This window comes from Homarus americanus, unplaced genomic scaffold, assembly GCF_018991925.1.
Source record: "Homarus americanus isolate GMGI-L3 unplaced genomic scaffold, GMGI_Hamer_2.0 scaffold48220, whole genome shotgun sequence".
In the NCBI taxonomy this organism is placed as follows: Eukaryota; Metazoa; Arthropoda; class Malacostraca; order Decapoda; family Nephropidae; genus Homarus; species Homarus americanus.
The window spans coordinates 1,111,058-1,119,196 of record NW_024755060.1 but is presented as its reverse complement, the minus strand read 5'-3'; positions in this window follow the sequence as shown (position 1 = coordinate 1,119,196).

Genomic DNA, 8,139 nt, shown 5'->3' with positions numbered 1-8,139 from the left:
GGATGCCGAACTTTCATCCTATGGCAATACATGAGGATAGGAAGAACAAAAGCGACCAGGGATATCATACAGGTACACCGACGATCAAGGAATTTACCGTAGAAAGACAGGGGTAGTCACGATGCTAAGCTGATGTCTTCGACCATCTAGCTGAGAAATCTCAATGAAGGCTACGTGTATGGTGTAAATACAGAATCCTTTTGTTCATCTGGATGCACCTGAGCACCCCATGCCTTGCACACTGCTCTGGTTAGGCCACACCCTGAGTATGCTAATCAAATTTGCGCCTATATCTCTATTAAGGATATTGAAGTTATAGAGAATGCATAGAGGAGGGCTACCAAATTAGTGTAGCACATATCAAGGATTTAATTTTATGAGGAAAGGACTAAGGAAATTACAGTTACTCTCGACACTGCGTAAGCAGAAGACCTTTCATGGACAGGCAGCTGGCACCACCAAGCAACACAAGAGCAAAGGCTAAATCAAGGTTGTTACACAGCTGGCCTGAGTAAGAGAAGCTTGAAGCAAAAATTAGATACAAATACTGAACACCAAGAACAAGTATATAATTATAGGACACAAATATGAGCCACACGTGTTAGTAGAGAAGAGGCCATTGAGCTGGGGTCACAGCCCTTCCAGAGTATAAGGTTTAAGGTTTCATGTGTTTGGTATTACACCTTGGTATAAGACACAATTGAGGGAATTATTATACCACAGTAATCTTTATGGAAGGTCTACTGCACAGGTGTTAGACAAAGCTTTGTTGTGATGCCGACGTCACTATACAATGCTTGCCAGAAGGAATTCCATTCAATAAAAATTATTTATATTTTTCCCCCTTTATATAAATTTTTTATCCAGTCACAATATAATAAATCTAATATAAGTTTAATTTCAATTATGTCCATACTAATATTGATTATATAACTTAATTGGTTTATTTTATTTGAATATATTTTGATATGTTCGTGGTATTATTTTAAACATTCATTGCTATTGGCAAGATAATAAGTATATCAGTAATATCTTAGCATTATTGTTATACTTAAATATTTACTTTTACTTTTATCCTCTTGCCACTGATCGGCTTGTTAGCCGCTTGGGCGATCGGTCACGACTCTTTTCCTTTATATTCTTTCACCAAAAGGTCGGCCTGCTAGCCGCCCGGGCGATCGGTCACGTCTCTGTCACGCACTGTTGGCAATACTGGGCATGCACCGGCTCCTGAATGTACCTAACCCGCTCCAGTGTTGGTCAAGTCTTCTTGAAAGAGCTCACACTCGGTGCCGTCACAACACTTTCTGGTAGATTGTTCCAAGAGTTTACAACCTCACCCGAAAAAGTTTGCCCTCGCGGTTTTCCGGACTTGCGGCTTCTTCAATCTTGAGCTATGACCCCTCAGGGGCGAGCGTCCGCCAGCCCAAGTAAGGACACTCAACTGAGTAGTGCCCCTGAGATGCTTATAAACCTCAACTAGGTCCCCTGCCCGTCTGTAGTATAAGCCAGGCAAGTTCAGGCGCTCCAACTGCAGGGTAGCTGAGATGCCGAAGTGCAGGCACCAGCTTGGTGGCCCTCCTTGAACATTTCAACCAACTGACAGTCCCTAGCATATCTGGGACCAGATGGAGTGACAGTACCCAGATGGGGAAGCATTTCACCCTGAAGATCGTCACGAGGGACGGACCGTCTAGATATCTGAACGACCTCTTATAAGACCCAATAATTTATTTGCCTGATTTACTCTTCTTCTCACAATGGCCTGAGAACTTCAGTCATTGTCAACATACACACCTAAGTCCTTCTCACACAGTCTCAACTAGTACATTTTCTTCATCCCGTTGGGACATATGGTACGCCTCCTTACCGTTGGTACGCCCCAGGTGCATCCTACACTTCGTGACATTGAATCTCAGCAGCCATTCCTTCGACCATTCCTGAGCCCACAGAGGTCCTTCTGCAGCTCTTCACAGTCCGCTTGGTTCTTAATTTCCCGAAATAACTTGGCGTCATCGGCAAACATTGTATGGAGGAGTGACAACGTCAGGCATATCATTTATGAAACAAACAAACAACAGCGGCCCAATACACTACCCTGCGGTACCCCAACTTGTTACAGGTACAGATGACGATTTTCGTGCCATTAATCACCACACATTGCTTGCGGTCATGTAGAAAGTCTTCTATCCACGCTAGGACATTTCGAATTCCGTACTTCCAGTTTGATTTTCAGCCTTCGTGGGTACACGTCGAAAGCCTTGGCAAAATCTAGGTAAATATTGTCGATATTACCACCCCGTTCTAGAATATGGGTCCAAATATCCAATACCTTGAGCAATTGTGTCACAAGAGCGCCCCGGCATAAAACCGTGTTAGGAACACTGCTCCGTAATCATTCGTTCACTAATCACTAGAATGTTTTGCTGAATCGATCCTGGTGTAGTAAGGCTGGTAGGGCGTTGGGGTATAGCAGTGAGTGGCACGGCCAACAGATTCGGCCTGGCTTGCTAAAACCGAGAGCGCCTTCAGGCACGTCTTATCTCACTGAGGGTTGACAAGTGTATGTATGTATGTATGTGTAAGTATGTATGTATGTATGTATGTATGTATATGTATGTATGTATGTATGTATGTATGTATGTACAGTATGTATGTATGTATGTATGTATGTATGTACAGTATGTATGTATGTATGTATGAATGTATGTATGTATGTATGTATTTACTGTATGTATTTACTGTATGATGTATGTATGTATGTACAGTATGTATGTATGTACAGTATGTATGTATGTATGAATGTATGTATGTATGCATCTATCCATCTATCCATCCATCTATCTATTTATCTATCTATCTATTTACTGTATGTATGTATGTATCGATCTATCTATCCATCTATCTCTCTACCCAAGTATCTATCTATCTATCTATCTATCTATCTATATGTATGTATGTATGTATCCATCCATCCATCTATTTACTGTATGTATGTATGTATGTATGTATGCTACACTTATACAAGAATTACACATGATTACTAGACTTTAATAATGGCATAAAAAATACATATGGAAAAAAAAATGAGTCTTCCATTTCTTTAAGTAATCCATTTAAATATACGTTTTCTATATATTAAACACTAAAGAAAACGGTACTCTATCTAGGAGGGGCGACACAATGTTTAAGGCTAACTACATTAAACCAAATAAATGACGAAAATTACCCAAACACTATTTTTCCCCTTCAACTGTACACAAATTATCGTGGTGCTGTGTACAGTATATGTTATGATAAAATTAATAAATATCATTTTTTTAGGCAAACATGAATTTGGTTAACCTCTCAGCACACACACACACACACACACGCACACGCACACGCACGCACACACTCACACTCAATAAAAAATAATGTCGATGAACTTGAGTGTTTAAAAAATAACTAACCGAGATAAAATACATTTCTTAAATCATTATCAAAACACCTAAGACCATCAACTGTGTTTGGGCAAGGTGTCAACGATTGTTACTGTCACTTTGTCTGTCTGTTATGATGTCTGTCTGCCTGTCTGTCACAAGGCGGAACTGTTCTACACACACACAGAGACTTGTCAACCACTCCCAAGTATACATAAATATGGTCTACCCTGAAGTAAGTGACCCCGACTTAATGTAAATAAGATCTTATCACCAAAGAATAATATAAATTAACTTTTCTATTGAGCTAAAAAACTGTATTTGCGTTGGCCTGAAAAATATATCTCCCTTGAGCTGATAAAAAGAAATATATTATTGTAAAGTGGAAAATATAATTATATTGAACTGATAAAACACTGATATATTTCTGTTAAACTGAAAAATAATTGTATTGCGGTGATAAAAGAAATAGATCTGTGTTTAAACTGCCACATATAATTTTGCTGACTTGAAAACTGTATGTAAGTTGATAGAAGAAATATACTTTATAATAAATTGTATTTGTGCTAAACTGAAACATATAATTGAGTTGACTGATAAAAGAAATACCCTTTAATGTTAAACTGAAAAATTTATTTGTATTGAGTTGCACATAGTGTATTTTTCACGAGTTTAAAATGCATCTGCGTTGAAGTGTATTAGAGCTGAATAAAATGTATTTGTGATGCATTTAAAGTCATTTATTTTCATTGAGCTAAAAAAAATGTATTTGTGTAGTTGCAAAAACAAATTACTTGCGCTAAACTGACCAAAAAACATTTTTACAGAACTGAAGAAAAAAATATATTGGAATAGTTTGAAGCTTCATAAAAAATATATAGACTTTGGGCTAAAAAAAAGTATGAAAGTACACCGAGTCTCATCCACGGTAAAGAAATTCCTAACATTGTAAAAGTCTTATAAATTAGATGGAAGATTACTGAAATATATGTAATAGTATCACCTGAAGATTAGCCCTCCCCCCAAGCTTATTTCACCTGATGATTAAACACCTGAACACTACCTGGAGGGTTAGGTTGGATCAGGTCAGGTTAGGTCAGGTCACGTTAGGTTAGGTTGGATTAGGTTAAGTCAGGTTAGATTAGATTAGGTTTGGTTAGGTTAGAATAGGTTTGGTTGGGTTAGGTTAGGTTAGGTTAGGTTAGGTTAGGTTAGGTTAGGTTAGGTTAGATTAGGTTTGGTTAGGTTAGATTAGGTTTGGTTGGGTTAGGTTAGGATAAAATAATCTGGGGTGTGGATCAAATCTCCAGGTACAGTAATCTAATTAAAAAAAAACTTAATTACGAAAGCCTAATATCCTTTTAACTCCCAAACTACTACGCCAGGATATTGCAAACGAGCTAAAAATGCAATTAACTAGAAATAAAAATGAATTTGTGTTGGGTTGGGAATAATAAAACCTCGCCTCTGTAGATTTGCAATAGTGGAGGCTCTAACAGCGCTGCCTAAATTGCATGAAAACAGAATAAGCTCTCGAGGCACGTGGAGGCTCAGGGGGGTTAAAACTCACAAAATAGGAGGCTCAGGGGGGAGAGGAGGAGGGGAGGTTAAAACTCACAAAATAGGAGGCTCAGGGAGGAGGGAGGTTAAAACTCACAAAATAGGAGGCTCAGGGGGGAGGGAGGAGGGAGGTTAAAACTCACAAAATAAAACAAATAATGACCTGCAGTTTTAATTTAATTCATTTCTTGGCTTAATATATTTTCCTTATTCCTTTACTTCCATATTACGAATTTATCTTCATTATCTAATCACCTGTATTTATTGATCTATTTTTTATATTTATTTATTTATTTTTAAGCAGGACCAGAGTAATTCACTTTTGACATATGGTAATTCTATCACCCACAAAATAAGTTATAAAGTAATGTGATATTCTCAACAGTCTACACAATTATATTTCACCTACACACAAAATTTAAAGGTTAACACCAGTCCAGTTCTTGTTGTTTTGTTACTTTAATGAGAAAAATTAATAATATAATGCCCTATTACCCGTACGCTTACTCTCTATTTAATTCGTCAATAATAACTTGTTAATTTTTATGAGTGAACTTATGGCCACAATTAAGGAAATCATTTTCCTATGGAGATGCTCACTTGAAATGTTCCCCGACTGCTTAAATTTTATCCAGAGAACACAGAAAAAACAACATTATCCTGGTAGACTGTGACCTCAACCAACAAGTTAAAAAATGATCCCCAAATCCCACACTCTCTTCTTACCTCTTCCCCCAACCAATATTTTAATAGAATCAACCCAAATTCAAAGACTACCATAATCATGTATTTGAAAATAGCATTATTAACTCACTAACAACCTGAAAAAAATTACAATCTGTGTTCATTTACATTCGACAGAAGAAAACTCGCAATAGTAAACATACTTTAAAATCAAGTTAAAACAATATTAAAAACAAACAACTGAATGATAATGATTTGGAGAAAGTTTACATGACGAGCCTCTTTAAACGCACTAGTGAAGGGGACTGTACAGGGATTTAATTACTTACTTGTGGGTACTGGTGAAGGACAGTCGTGGCTCAACAGTGAAGGAGTCAACGACCAATGTCAATACGTGGATTGTTTTTACGTGTCACCATTCATAATTTTCGTCACTACCAGTTAATTTTGTTGTTGTTTCACTATTACCACCATTTTTAGCCTTTTTTTACTTAATCGTTAGTTACGTCTTTTCTTAGTCTTCCTATTTTCCAGACTTTTTATTGTTTTTCTAGTCTCTATTTTATTAAAGTCTTTCTATTTTCTTCAAGTCTAATTTCTTAGCTATTTTCTTCCAAGTCTTTTTTCTTAGCTATTTTCTTCAAGTCTATTTTCTTAGTCTTTCTATTTTCAAGTCTTTCTATATATTACAAGTATCCATATATCTTCAAAACACTCACTTCACTTCCACAGCTGACCACCAGAGCTGAAATAAAGCTATAAGGCATCTGTGTCAACTACCAACACAGACGGTAAAGCGTGGTTAGTACTGTAAATACAACACCTAAACCAAGACACATACGTAGTTAACCATGACTCAGCCGTGGTATGTCTCAGAACTTGAAGTTGGCACCGTTAGAAGTTTCGGGTACTGGCAGGGCAGGTGTTAATAAGATACACATGGGATAAAGAGAAAAATAATCCTCCCTTGACAAACCACGGCTTCAAGAGGTCAACAACTCACAACACAGGTGAGATTGTGGACTCCAAGACAACAAGGTACAGCACCTTTAAATAAAAAAGCTTTCAAAGTAGTTATGAAATTTTAGAGGTACTGAACAGGTCGAAAATTTTTTAAGACTGTATGTAAAAATTAATTGTGACCAGCTAACTAAAGAGGAATTTTTGTTCTTACCTTAAATATCTTCTTATGCTTCTCTCTTCTTTCTTATGCTTCTCTCTTCTTTCTTATGTGTCTTTATCAACACTTTCTTTCTATGCCACTCTTTCTTTGACAACACTTACTATTTATAAACTTTCTTTACCAACACTTTCTTCTTTCAGTTTCTTTGCTAGTTTCATCTTTTATTGTCACCACTTTCTTTTTTACTGTTTCTTTAATGCAACTTTAAGATTGACTGGTAACTTTCTTAGACTGGTAGTAACTTTCTCAGACTAGTGGTAACTTTCTCAGACTGGTGGTAACTTTCTCAGACTAGTGGTAACTTTCTCAGACTGGTGGTAACTTAAGATTGGTGGTAACTTTCTCAAACTGGTAGTGACTTTCTTTTGACTGAGAGACTCCCAAGTCCTGAAAAAACATAACAGCATTAGACACAAAACCTTCAGTATTAATCATCTTAACTAAACACAATAATAAAAATTCTTATCATAAACTAGTATTAATTTTCTTTTAAGATTCAATAAAATTAAAAACCAAAGCAAAATATTAACTGGACAAAAAAAATAAAAAATAAACCAAATTATTAGACAAAATATGAAATTAAAAAAAATTAAATGGAAAAAATATTACATTAAAATCCATGACATGATATACTAAAATAAATATAAATGACATACATACAAAAAATAATTCCAAAAACAAACAAACACAAGTAACAAACAATAAACAACCAGGTAATTAGCCGAACAAATATTCACACCTATACCGCCTACAACGCTATAGTATCACATGAAGATTAGCCCCCCCCAGCTTATTTCATCTAATAATTCAATACCTTAACGTTACCTGAGGGATTAGGTTAGGTTTTAGACCGTTTTCCTGATGATGGTATACGAGGGGAGGTTAACCAACGGCTAGTAAGCTGATAAGTGGCGAAGATGATAAAAAAACAGAAAAACTTAAAGAATTTGGAAGCAAGCAGTACCAACCTTCCTCCTTCCCTCCGCCATGTCGACAACGTAACTGATTTATTTTAATTTTTTTTTTATTGGGATTTATTATACACTTGGCTTCTTCAATGAACGTTCTGCATTAATATTTTAAACGTATAATCCCGTAACATCCAGAAAATATGTTAAGAATATTCAATTTTAAATTCTTCGTTGTTGTCAAGAACTCCGACGCCATTGATCATATTTTTCAATCATTATCAACTCATTAATTCCTTCACTAATTACTTCATGAATCATTATCAGACATTAAATAAACGAAGATTTAAATCCTAAACTAATACACTTCTACAAAATAGAA